We start from the raw sequence: 14,710 nt of genomic DNA on the forward strand, positions 1-14,710 counted from the left end.
ACTGTTGTCCAACACTCATATGAATCTTAGCTGGATTCATAACAAGTTGTTAGTCAACTTGATTCCTTAAAAATGTACATTGTAATTAGTCTACTTTGACTCCCTGCAAATGTAAATTGACCACTATTATTACCACCTTATTCTTCTACTCAAGGAAGTCAGCATTTTTCCTGATGGCCATTTACCTAATAAGCATGAATGTAGTCCTCATCACTCCGCTTCCTCTGAGGCCTGAGATAAATGGAAGCGGCACCAGGAATTCTACCAGGAGGGCAGCCCGATGCTGCGGAGCTGTCAGCATTTGCTCCTATTTACTAACAGGTTGGTCCCAAGCCCGTCTTTCCAGGCCGGCATGCCTACTTAGTAATTAAACTGAGGCTTTAATATGACTTAAAATATTTTAATGTGATGATGCCCCGAGGGTCCTCAGCAAAGGGTTTGGTTTAATAAATTTAATTACTAATTAAGACACCTTCAATTTCAACCTCCATTAGGTTAATTTTTTAATGAGTTTCAGAATGCCTCTCAGGACGTTTTTCCCTGGATGTGGGGAGAAACCACACATGCACACACACGCACCAGGTGTGAATTTTAATCTTTGATTTGCCAGGTACTAGCTATGCACTTGGGATAAATCACTGAACCTCTCTAGGCTGTTTTTTCTTATCTATTAAAGGAAAAATCTAGACAATGTTTTCAGTTCTTACGTTTTATTACAGCAATGGATGAATGTTGTCAATACTTCCCCTTTAGGGAGGGAGAGGGTACAAAGCTATACAAAATACATTGTGTGTGTGTGTGTGTGTGTGTGTGTGTGTGTGCGCGCGCGCGCGCGCTTAAATGAATCTCAAACAATCTGGTGGCTGTGTATATGTAGTCAAATTAAAATTGAGCATGTTACCGGTGTGCAGAAAGATTCCTTTGTATATGTTATTAACTGGCTGATGTACAAATACAATTTGGAGACAGTTATCAAGATGTGCTTATTTTCTCCAAACTAGATAACCCCTTTGCTCCTAAGGGCTGAATTGTTTCCCCGCCAGGAGCTGTACCTTGGAGGACCTGCTGGCAATTGGTGAATATGATCAGTTCCAACCAGGAGAGGTCTTAGGGAGGGAAATCACCAGCCCGTCCTTCCCCTGCCTTTCTCCTAGCACCATGGCAGGCACAGCACACTGAGGGAAATTTACCTTGACTGGGGAAGGATGAGGGCATTTCAGAGACAGGGAAAGAAAATAATTAAGAGATTAACTATTCCATTGCTACAATAGAATGGTTCTTCTTCCCAGATAGACTTGGGGACTAGAATCCCTTACTTTTTCCTCTTCTATAATAAGACAACACACACACACACACACACACACACACTATAGAAAAAAAATGATGAATCTGATCCTCTTAGTGCCTACAAAAACTTTGGTACTTTAAAAACACACACACTACTTTATAATTTGTTAAAAATCCTAGTCAAAATGAGCATTTGCTTTTACCTTGAGCAGTAATTCGAGGGAGCATTCATTATCTGAGGAAAAACGTGGTCTGTGCTGTCTCATTCAGGATAACCAGACACTGATGATCCAAATCCATGACAAATCTGCCTTTCGCTTTCTTTGCAACACTACTCCCTCTCCCTGCATATTTAAATCATCTTTAAGAATGAGAAGTTGGCATGCTCTCCAGTTTCTTCAGAGCTGGATCTCTCCCAAATGGCAACATGATTTTATTTAAAGTCCATTGAATTCCCAAAATTCTAGAAGCATCCATATTTATATGTTAGAATAAAAACATATTACAAAATAAGAGGAAGAAGTGCAATCTGCTCCAAAGCATGGAAAATTAGGACTTGACTGCTTGGAAAGTGCCTGCAGTGTCAGAATTTATTGAAAGCACGCCTGTTTTCATTTTTACTATTATAAAGGCCGCAGTAACAATTTTGGGGTCATAACTATGGTATTTAAACCACTGGCCAGTTAATGCTAAGACTGTTAAGTCATAATTGTTCACTGAGGTTAGCTGGCCCTTTACCGTGCTCAGCACAAGGTGACAAATGTTATAAAAAAGAAACTAAGAAACATACAGGATGATCATTTTTTCCTACATGTCAATATTAGGAACTACAATGGCAATGGAAAATTGGGATTTGATTAGGAATTTCAATATCCATATTACAAATTCTCTAAAAATAAACTCTATGTTTGAATAATCATGGCTTAATGTGATCATTGGATACCTTTATAGGATTGTTCCTACATTTCTGCAATCTAACAAGATGCTCTCCTACCCTATACCCTCTGAAGAGACACATGCAATAATTTAATATTCCAGGATGGCTTTCAAAACTTTTTTTTTTTTTTAGATTGAAAACCCTCCTGCTGGACTTGCAACTTTGTTTCTACCCAAATGGCCTACTTTGGAATAGAAACTGAGAATCCAGGTTTTGGGAGTCAGAGAATCCCAAACCCAATAACTGTACTAATTTTTAAAGCAGAATCAGGATATAGGAGATTTTCTGATGCTCCAACATTTCTTTTCTTTCTCGTTGCCTTCTAACAGTCCTTCTCTTGAATGTTTCTTCTTCTTTACCCTTTTCCTTCTCCTCTTTATAACTTTTGCCAACTGGCACTCAATGACCCTACTGGGCATCAGTTTAAAACAACACAGGCACTAAGAAGCCTGCCAACCCCAGCCTGTCCAGAACCTGGAGGCAGGAAGAATCTTGCTTGTGCTTAGCTAGACTTGATTTATATGCAGGTGCTGCGCTTTTGCTATGTAAAACACGCCTGAAGTAAGCATGCTGGCAAGACCCATCCAAGATTCACATTTTTGTTATTGCCTAACAAGGAGGAGCTCCTGGCCATTCTTTGGCATATTAGGGCAACAAAGTTGACTCCTGAACAACAGTCTATCCCACAAATCATTGCCCCTAAATGGTAGTGATGGGAAGGTAGAAACCCTGGTAAACACCCCTAAAGCCAGTTTGATTTTTCCTTCCTTCTTTGTAGGATGTTTGTCAATGTAGTCATGGCAATAAACACAGAATAGCTGGCTGGAAAGGTTAAAAACAACTTTAGAAATCCTCCACAGCCACAATTTCCAAACATAGTTCACGCACATCAGAATCACTTGCAGTGCTTTGTAAAAAGTAGGATTCTCAGTCACGAAACCCACAGCCTTCCGCATCACAATCTCTAGAATCAGGACCCTCGCTTGCTAATACATGATACTTACATGTATCTCCTTGACAGTTGGGTTTCAGAACCTCTGTTAGGCCAACCCACAGTTCCTCACTTGCTCTTCATGCTAGTCTTTGGGGGAGCAGATGACCTTGGAGAGTGGGCACAGTGGCTTCTGGAGAGCGACAGAATTGAAAGCAAAGTGAGAAAAACTAAGGTCCTTGAAAATAAACTGGTGATGTCTTTGAACGGTCCTCCAGGTGACATTGGCAGACCCTGGTGCATGAGACCTTTACACTGCACAGCAAGCCGAAGCCATGCTCCAGCTGTTGTCATTCAAATAATCTTTTGCTCATGGAGAATGGAGCTCAGTGGCAGGAGCACAGTGTTGTCTCTGGATCATTAGGCCTTTCTGCCAGAATCCCCATGACTCTCCAGGCCAGGTTAGTTATCCTTCCACTACTTCCCTTGCGACCCTAATCAATGCCCCTATCATATGGCACCTGTCACAGTACATTAAGTCAATAATTGTCTATTTACATGTCTTTCTCCCCCACTGTAAACTCCATGTAAGGTGTCTGTTTTCACTATATATCACTTTCCCTAAAAGGTATCTGTGTGTTACCAATACCCAGCTGTAAGCACTCAGTATTTGCTGAGTGAATGAGTTTGTATTTTAGATAATTCCAACTTGGTTAGGATTTTTTTCTGCAGGATTCCAAATACATTTATTTTGGAAGAACATTGTCCCATCTGGGAATAGGAAACAACAGTCACAAAGGCGAGGTCCACCTGCCAAATCCAGATGACCTGTCTTACTGGAACACAGTCACGCCTACTCGTTTAAGTTATTATTTATAGCTGCTTTCATGATAAAATGGCAGAGCTGAGTAGCTGCAACAGAGAGACAGATTGTATGGCTCACAAAGCCCAAGGTATTAGCAATCTGGCCCTTTACAGAAGTGTTTGCCAGCTCCTGCCCTAAAATCATATAGACCTGACCTTGTGACATTGGACACATTGCTTAGCCTCTCTAAATTTCTCATCTGGATAGTGGGGACAATAATGGCATTCTATTTTATAGGGTTCTTGTTTGGAATAAATGGGATAATCTTTATAGACCTGCATGAAGTAGGTGTTCAGTAAATATTAACTGTTAGTTTAAAAAATGTGCCGATATTCCCTCTTGTCCATTTTCTGTATTCCTCAACTGTCTTTGTGTTGTTGTTTTTTAAATTAATAAAGCCAGAACATTCTCTAGTTTTAATAGTGGCATTGCCATTTGAAAGAACTGTAGGTTCAACCTCTTTTTGATGATAAACTGTTTGGCTCCTCAGAACAAAGACTCTAAGAAATTCTTTAATTCTATCAAAAATCCAAGGCAAGAACTTCAGGTGTTTAATAAACATGCTTTGATATGAGATGTTTGTTTTGCATGAGCCTCAATCATAATAGACAGAAGTGGGGTTTGACGTCACATACATTTATCCCCTAATGTGGGATCTGTCTTACATGTTATCCATTGCCTCTAAAATCAAACACCCACAGCACTTCTATTAAATTTCTTTTAAAAAATGTGGAGGCGGGGGTGGAGCACTAAATATTTCAAATGCTTTTTTCTTCTTTCTTTCTTCCTTTTTTTTTTTTCTTACAAGAAAGGTCTGAATGAGAAATAAGAAACCAAGCCAAGAATCTCCAAAGCCATCTTTTACTTAACTTGTAACCCTCATTTCTGGAAAGCCTGCTGACCATTCTTGTTAAAATAAATTGCTTAAGTCCTTTAATCAGACAGATGTCCTGCAGAGAGGATTGTAGCTGATGCCGAGGAGGACAGCTCGCTGACTCATCTAACATCTTACTTATTAGTTTCTCTCTCTGATCATGGAGCTTAAATGAAATTTCAGTTTTCCTTTAGTATTCAAGATTTCCAAAGTCTTGGCATTGACCAAGACGCTGTCTTATGGGCATTTGCAGCAGAGGCAACTCCTACTTTGCTTTCAGGACTCATCTAACCCACCTGAGGACTTACTTGCTGGGGCACTGGGTCTAGTTGCCCATAGGAATGGAAATTTACAGTGTTTTCTAATGTACAAGTCTGTGCTCTAAAAGTCCGACTGCAGTGTGGATATGTACAGTGGGGATATTCACACATTGGATTTGGATTTAAGAAATTCCTTTTGGGATTTTACCCTGAAACCTAAGGAATAAGCTCAGTCTGCTTTTGTGTAGTTTGGGTTCTTCGAGAAGCAGTCACCAAGAAAGAATTAGACATGCCTGAATTTATTGGCATCCCTTAAAGAAGCACAAGATTGGGAGTAGGCAGGGAGAACCTTCAGATTGTAAAGTAGGGCTAAGGAGAGAAGGCTAAGAAGAATTGGGTAGAAGGAACCTCACACTGCAGCACATCTCTGTGGAACTCTCAGCCAGGCCGGTGAGGAGTCCCAGAGCTAAGACTGTCCATCACAGGCATCTTATATGGGGCAGAAACGACCCAGCTCTAGTACCCCACCATCTCAGTCACTGGCTGAAACCATACTAGGGAGGCTGTGGACTCAGAGTGAAAGCTGAGGTGTATTTGAAGGTGCAGTCATTGGAGGATGCGCTACACTTCCAGTGTCTGGTTCTCTTGAAAGGAGATCTGAGAAACACACTTCATGGTTACCACTGACACCACTTGCATCTCACAGATCCACTTCTCTACACAAATTCAAAGAGCAGCTCCTCTATGGTTCCCATAGTTCTCTCTTCCTGGGGAGAAACTTAGGAGAAGGAGGGTAGTGGAAAAACTCTAGTCCCAGCTCTGCAGTTAGTCTTAGAATCAAGACTGGCACTCACTCTCTCTCCTCTACTGTCCATTCTAAATTTATCTTATTTTCAACCTTTACTTTGACAGATATTGGTGGCTTTCCTGCTGGTTGAACCCAAACCCTCATCCCAGAGGGGTGTTTCTATCCTCCCAGCACCAGGGTTGCTATGTGCCTGTTCACAGTTACAGTCAGGTACCAGATTACCAAGAGGTGCCCAAGTAGATAATCTGAATTATACATGTGCTCATCCCTGGCCCCATTTTGTAAAAGTAGCTCTCTTGCTGACCAGGGTCAATCATTTCTGATTTAACTTTTTGTCTGCTAGTCTCTGGACACAGAGTTTCAAAGTGTCCAGGTGGGGGCTGTACCTTGTAATTCAACGGGATGGCTTGCTCTGTCTCTGGCAAGAGGGTACTTCCTTTGAGGAACAGGGCTTGTAACCCTGCAAAGCCCAGAATTAACCAGGATGAGTCACTGGGAGTAACGGTGAGACAGACTCCTGTTTCCACCCTTTGTATACTTCTTAGATGGGGGGATAATGAGGTCTCTCAAAGGTTCTGTGTCTCAAAGGATGGCACCTCATCCTGCAGGGTCTTGCCACCATTTAGCACTTCAGCTGTTACCCTCAGGAGGCCAATCTAATGCTCTAATGAGCCACTGCCACTGGCCATTGCCAAGGAATCTGTTGTGGAAGTCAGTTTCTAAGCTGGTTCTTAATGGGTTTTACCTGAGTGTACCAACTCCATCTTTTTATGGACTACTGCTGGATCTGTCTTACTTTATATTACAGTGGTTCTCAACCTTCTGGCCCTTTAAATACAATTCCTCATGTTGTGACCCAACCATAAAATTATTTTCGTTGCTACTTCATAACTGTAATGTTGCTACTGTTATGAATCGTAATGTAAATATGCAGGATGGTCTTAGGCGACCCCTGTGAAAGGGTCGTTCGACCGCCAACGGGGTCGCGACCCACAGGTTGAGAACCGCTGCTTTATAACTTGGTGGGCCTAAAATAATCCACTTCATAAATTGGGTAGTTCCGGGCACTTGGTGCCTCTGATCAAGCACTTCATGTCTACCAGGGCTCAGTAACACATCAAAAGCTATTTTTCAAAAGGTGCATAACATTTAGCTGCAGATGGCATGCTCAGAACTCCAGGGGCCTGCATTGTGATTCTCCCCCTGGGACTTACCATAAACTCTACTTTCCCAGCACTGACAACTTGACTGGCATAGGTCTGCTGGAACTTGCGGCCCAGGCAGCCCAGCTACTTGTATGAAACCTGTTGCAGAGCCCTTTTCTGCTCTGGGCCCCATTTAAAGCTGGAAGTCTTTAAATGACACTGGTATATGGACTGGCAAAATATTTTGGGGTATAGAATTTCTTGCTTCCTGAACCTCAAAGGCATATCAGGCATGGTGCTTCCTTCTTTGTAGCGGAGGAAGTAATGTAAGATGCAGTAATGATGTGTCTCTTACCTTGGAGGCATATCCCAGCATACCCTTGACTGCCAGATCCTGGAAACTTTATAAATGTGGGGGATCCCTGAATCTTCCGAGGGCTTATTTTCACCCTCTGAAATACACGTATCTTATCCAGTCTCTAGCATGCTAACTACCTCTTGTTTATTTTTTTTTTTGCCTGATCAGCTCGATGTCATCAATGTAATAATGGCCTGAGGACAGTCTAGGTCTCCTTTTCAGACTGTATTATGGTAAGTGGGATAGTTAACACAGCCCTGGAGCAAAACTGTAGTTTGTTGTTCATCCTCTTGACTTCCTCCATCTCCAACTTCAATGTTTGTTGATTTCAATTTTACACTCGAGGATGAGGGAAACGAGCCCCATTTGGATCCATGGGCCCAGTGGACCCACTGTAAGCTGGGCTTCAGCCAGAACTTTATATGCTCACGCACCTACTATTATTTATTCATTTGTGTATCTAGTGTCTCCTCAACTAGAATATAAGCTCTTGGAGAGCCATAACTTTATGGGCTTTAGTCCCTACTGTATCTCCAGCACCTTCATAGTACATGGCACACAGTAGGTGCCCAATGACTGAGTAACTCACTTGCATCATCATTTTAATTTGAATGACTTTAATTATGACTAAGATTGTATTTCTTGTTTTGTAAACTGCCTTTTCCTCACTGTCATCATTATCATTAAAAGTATAGTAATAGTATAATGATAATAACAAATTTCGTTCCTTCTGTTCCTGGACATGAGTGATTGACATCTAGGAGCAGACAAAAGAGCTGATCCAATCTTGAAAATCTAATTGTTTAAGGGGGAACTTGGCAATGGTCTGGGTTATTGAGAGACCATAATTATATTCTAACCTCTCGTGTTCCTTCAGCATCCTGTCGTCAGCTGTAAAGGGAAACTTACACTGTATTATAATTGCCATTTTACTTGTCTATTACTTCCCCTAGATTAGATCCCTTAAAAGAAGGAACGTCTTCCTTTCATCACATACAGCCAGGACCTAACACAATGCCTGACAAAGAGTGGGAAATTAAATGAATGCTCATGAATAAATGAGTCAAGTCAGTCTGCCAGGGCTAAGCAGCAAATAACAAATTTTAATTTAGATAAAAACAGATTCCTTCTGAGCTTCACTCTAAAGCAGCAATTTTCAACCTTTTTTACCTCATGGCACACAAAGTAACTCCTAAAATTCTGTGGCACACCAAAAATATATTTTTTACAAATCTGACAAAAAAATAGGTATAATTTTACTTCATTCACACTGGACACCTATTGTTGTGTTGCCTGTTGTCATTTTTTCTTTTTAATTTGACAATCTAAGGGAAAGAGGTTAGTATCCCTGTATGTTTTAAAAATTCTTGCGGCACACCAGTTGAAAATCACTGCTCTAAAGTAATACTCCATATTCAAGCACCAGCATGCGAATGATTCAGCTGTCTCACTGGATCTGGGCCAGATCTGGACTTAACTCTGAGAGTTTTGAAAAGGAACTTTTTCTGGACTTTCACCCCAGGGCATTCATTGCTCTGTGGGATATGTGGTGAAATTTCTGTGTCTTTAGAAATAAACATTGCCTCAAGATAGAAAAAAGCAGGGAAAGATTATATTCTGTAGACAGACTTAAAAGTCATTGCTCTATAAAAAAAATATATAATCTTCTTACATGTGTGCATGTATCTCTATTTATATTCATATTATCTAAGTACATATGTGTGCACATATATACACATGCATACATCTCTAAAGAGTTGTTATTAAAGTCTAGTTTGGCTTAGGAGGAAAATACAAAAAGACAAATTGACATTATGGCTCAGGGATTTGTCTATATTTCCCCTATGGAAGATAATCATTTGGTAGTTTAAGTAGACTTTAATTAAATATGCCAGTGTATTCTTTTTACAAATATTCAACTAATTCATAAAATATTTACTGCACACATACTATGTCTCAAGTGTTATTCTAGGCACTTGGGCTATATTAAGGAGAGAGAGATCCTGTCCATGGGAAACATAAAGTAAGCATAATACAATTACATAGTTTGTTAGTGATAAGTGCTATGGGGGAAAAAAGTGAGCAGATTAGGTAGTTCAGAAGTGTGCCAGTATGTATGTCTGGGGAGAGAGGGAGTGGCAGGAGTTAGGGAAGGTGAAATTAAGCTGATGATCAGAGTAAGCCTATTAAGGTGAGATTTGTGGTTTTTTTCCCTTTAATTCCCTTGCTCTAATAGGCAATCTATTGGTAAAAATACTGGTGTGTGAGATGCTTGAGATTTTATTGCCTATGTTTTCTTCTAGAGTTTTTATGGTTTTATGACTTACATTTAAGTCTTTTATGCATTTTGCCTTTTGACCCAGTGATCCCACTTCTGGGAATATATCCTAAGAATCCTGAAACACCAAGCAGAAAGAATGTATGCACCCCTATGTTCATAGCAGTGTTATTTATACAATAGCTAAATTCTGGAAACAGCCCAAGTGCCCATCAGTAGATGAGTGGACAAAAAAGCTCTGGTACATTTATGCAATGGACTACTATGAGGCTGTAAAAAAAAAAAAAAAGAGGAGCTCTTACACTTTGAAATAGCATGGATGTATCTGGAGACTATTATGCTAAGCAAAATAAGCTCACTAGAGAAAGACAAATATCATAATTTCACTTAAATGTGGAATCTAATGAACAAAATAAACGGATGAATACAATAGGTCCAGAGGTATGGATGCATGAAACAGAATAACAGATCTCAGTGAGGAAGGGGGCGGCAGGAAGAAATTAATGAAGGAACATATATGTATAATCCCTGGGCACAATCGGGTAGGGAAGGCCTGGGATGGAGCAGGGACTGGATGGAGGGGGGCAAAAAGGGAGAAAATGGAAGATATCTGTAGTACTATCAACAAAAAAGAAAGAGAGAAAGAGAGAAAGAAAGAAAGAAAGAAAGAAAGAAAGAAAGAAAGGAAGGAAGAAAAGAAAAAGAAAAGGAAAGAAGGTGAGACTTGAACAAAAACTTAAAGACGATGGAATTAGTGAACTGATTATCTTTGAAATTAACATATCAAATATTATCTATAGTTCTTGCCATATAAGATAAATATTTTAATTTAAATAAGAGTTTCAACTGTTTAAAATGAATATCAGAATTAATACAGACCTAACTAATATTAAAAATCAAAATATTGAACAACTATAGTTAATAAAATTTACTAATTATTTTCTGTTGGTCACGAAGTAACCTACGTTTAACTGAAGTTCATACAGTGTAAAAATAATTGAGAGCTATAGAAAGGGGGAAAATGTAACCAAACAAATATTAGAGCTGCCAGAGAAATGCAATTATATCATCTCGTAGCTTGAGTACTTAAGATCTCCTATTATATAGTGAAGACTGAGGTAGTTCACAGCAATGCAACAATGACAAATCATGATTTGGGGGGCATTTGCTATTGGCCACACCCAGGGTTAAGTGGATTATTTCATATAATTACTTCAAATAACACTCATTTATAAATGATAAAACTGAGTCTTGGAGAGGTTATGTTATTTACCCAAAGTCACATAGTTAGCAAGTGGCCAATTCTGGATACAATCTCAGATTATTTGATATCAGAACCCATCATCTCATTTTTTTCATTTCTATTGCCTCTCCATTACATTGTACTATTACATTGTACTATTGATCTCCTGTGCATGTGGTAGGAGATAAAATGTGAGTTAAGTTTTCACAAGAGCAGAGGAGAAATGTAAATGAGATTTGACAATCACATTGCACTTTTACCTCATCCCAGAATTTAAGAAAGGTGCTCAAGGACATTAAGGCTGTAATCCACATGCAAGCCTTGTGACACTATAGTCTTTGGGAACCAAGGCTGTATGTACAACTACATCTTAAGTGAGAACACACCAACAAGCACTTTCCAGGATTTGGGATCCCTAACACACCTGTTGAAGATCTAAGATAGTCCCAGTCCTATGTAGCAGCACGTATTATTTTCAGGCTCCATAGCAGAATGTCAGAAAGAAAATGCCGAATGGGCAACTGGTCTATTTGTAAACTACAGAAGTAATTTTGACTCAAGATATAGTGTTACATAAACCAAACATGAGCAAAACCCTGGGGGAGGTATCGGGCAGTGGAAAGATTCCTGAACTGAGAATAGAAGATCTGAGTTCTTGCCCTGGCTCTGCCATTAACTCATGTGGCCTCAGTCAAGTTGCTTCACCTCTGTGAGCTTGGTTTCCTCATATACATGATGCCCAATGCTTTAAAGCTTAAAGGGCAATGAATGTACTTCCTCCAGGGACTAACGATTGGTTGTCACAAATTATTTATTTGTTTATTTTTTAAAACATATTTTTATTGATTTCAGAGAGGGAGGGAGAGGGAGAGAGAGATATAAACATCAATGATGAGAGAGAATCATCAATTGGCTGCCTTCTGCGTGCCCCACACTGGAGATTGAGCTCACAACCCCAGCATGTGCCCCAACTGGGAAATGAACAGCAATCTCCCAGTTCACAGGTCAACGGTCAACCACTGAGCCATGCCAGCCGAGCACAAATAGTTTATTTGTATATGTTTTTCCAGAACCAGAAAATTTGACTCAGAAAGCATAGAATGGGAAACTCCAGTGCTGGGGAGGCCATGAACACTGAGAGGTAAGTTATTATGAATTTAGTAAGGAACGGCTAACACATACTCCATCGAACCCAAAGAGTCCTCTTTAGAACCAGAGTTACAGAAATGAGTTGTTCTCCCAGCTTCTGTGTGTTCTGCCCCCTGAGCCCCACTGCAATGCAAATGAAAAGAAGCAAAGGCCACAACTCTAGGGGGCTCAGGGCATGAAATTAGGGAGGAGAGAAGAGTGGAGGGGAAAAAAAGACATATGGCAAGGAGATACTGTTAGCCCTGAGATTGGTGCAGTAAGCACAATATTCTGGAAAAGTTAGCCCCTCTCCATCAGGAAGGGAGGGAGACTCAGACACCCACTCGAAGCTCTGAAAACTCCCCAACATATTTTGGAGGTGAGAGCATATTGACTTTGCCGAGGGTAGTTTCTGGAGTAGCATGGGCTTTGGGAGCTCCTGGACTTTGTGGTCCAGGAGTGAACACACCACAGAAGGAATCTAATGACAGTTAGCAGTGTTCATTTAATGCTTGGCTGACCCACTGCCCTGGCCATGTCAGCCAGTTTGCCTGTCATTCCCTACTTTCCTGCTAGCTTTACCTTAGAGGGCCAGCCCTTTCTCTCATTCCAATTGCCTCAACTCGGGGTAGGTTTCAGTTTCTTTTAATCAAAAGCAGCTTGACCAGAGAGAATACCACCATGTGCCTCCCTGCGGCTCATAAAATAGGCCAGAAACAAGAGCAGCGTTTCTCCCCAGTCTCCCCACATCCACATTCCTGGTTCTGTGCCAAGTCTGCCACAGCTGCTAAAGTGGAGGGGTACCAGGCTTTCCTCCTGGGTTTGTAGACTTTACCTTCTCAAACCAAGAGACATCTCCTCACCCTCTTGATTTTAGGGTCCCCCATTATCTCTTGTAGAACTCACTAAGGCAACAAGCCACCCCCACCCTCAAGGCAGGGATTTCAGACAGTCAGGATCAGGTTAAGGAAAAGTCACTGGGGCTTGAGGATCAGGCAGTAACAAGGAGGGGAGATCCCAACTGTGGGATGAAATTGGGAACTGTAGTTCCCAATAAATTGATGGAATTGGGAAATAATACCCCAGAGGGAAATCAGGGCATTCTAAGCAATAATTGATACTTGGTTTCTTAGAGTTTCTTCAGATCTGAGTGGCTGCCCCTATTTTCAACATTCCTTCCCAAAGCATGCCCGTGGAAGGGGCTCAAGAGAAAGAGATGGTCTGAGCCTGAGCTGCCTATTCAGGTGGTAGGCGTTACCTTCTCAGGAGAAAACTGAAACTGGAGGGGTTAAAAATATCCTGCCCACATAGCTCTGGAGCAGGGCCAGAGCCAGGCAGGAGGCAGGGCCCTCAGGAATGCCAGGTCATCCCTGCCAGGGCAGCTATGGCTTCAGCTCACAGGGAAGCCAGACCAGGTCAGTCATGCCAAGGCAGGAAGGAGAGCCAAGTGGGGAATAGGGATAGCATACGGTGGGTCAGAGGTCAGAGGGAAGATCAACCGAAGTGTTGATACCAGAGATGGAACTTAAAACAAATGGGACACAGGAAAGACCAAATGGGAGTTGGACAGGGATGGGATAAGGCTGGGGAGTGGAATCGAGTTTATTAAGATGAAACTGGCAAACTGCCACCGTCCTTCAGTGCGCAGTTAGTACACTCCCTTAATATCCTGAAGCAAGGCCTTGAAGTGTCAGTTTCTCATTGGCTTTGCAGTGCACGGGCCAGGGCACGCTGGGAACAGAGAAGAAGCCCTGAGCCAAAGTGAGAGGGGCTTACCAGAGACAGGGGCAACCCAGACGAGAGCCTGGCAATAAAAGACCATGACAAAGAGCAAGAGAAGGTTTAGAAAATACTGTCCCATTTCATACCTGTCAAGATCAAAGGGACAGCTAACACAGAAGAACAGCTTACGAGAATGGCCTCGATGGCCTCTGGCAGACACCAGGAGTGGGATAGGATGAAAGATTGTAGGGATGGAGGATTGTGAGATGTAAAGCTAAATCTTCCAGGAAAGTCTATCCAATAGGAAATGCAGAAGAGCAAGAGATGGTCCAATGCCAGGTAATGGATAGGCAAGTGTGCTGCAGGGGATGCAGATACTTGATGGTGGGTTACAGGGTGGGATTCCCCTGAATGAACTCAAAAGCCCAAAAGAAGCAAGTGGGAGGGAACCATAGAGGGGCACTCAGGGGCATTCAAAGAGAACCATTGCCCAAAGACACTGAAGCCCTGGGGTCTCATTTCAGCCTGAGAACCAAAAACCATTCCCAGACCTACATTGACTAGTAAGGCAAGGGCTATTGATGTTCTTCCCAACCAGAAACTTCTTAGGCTTGGGATGAAAAGGGTAGGCTTTGGATGTCTGGGTACCAATTATGCACAGTGAGATGAGATGAGGATCAGTATAGATTAGAACCTAACGAAGAAAGATTCGGATGGGAGCCAGCAAGAACACCCGAGGCTCAATGGGACTTGTGCCAACTCATGGGAGAAAGAAATCAAGGACTGTTTTGGTGAGATGGCCATTTTAGCATGCCACTGTAGAGACTGTGAATAGTTGTATTCTTTCTGGAGACCAAGTAGTAATGTGTAGAAA

Source organism: Myotis nattereri, assembly GCF_964212035.1.
Source record: "Myotis nattereri genome assembly, chromosome: 3".
NCBI lineage: Eukaryota > Metazoa > Chordata > Mammalia > Chiroptera > Vespertilionidae > Myotis > Myotis nattereri.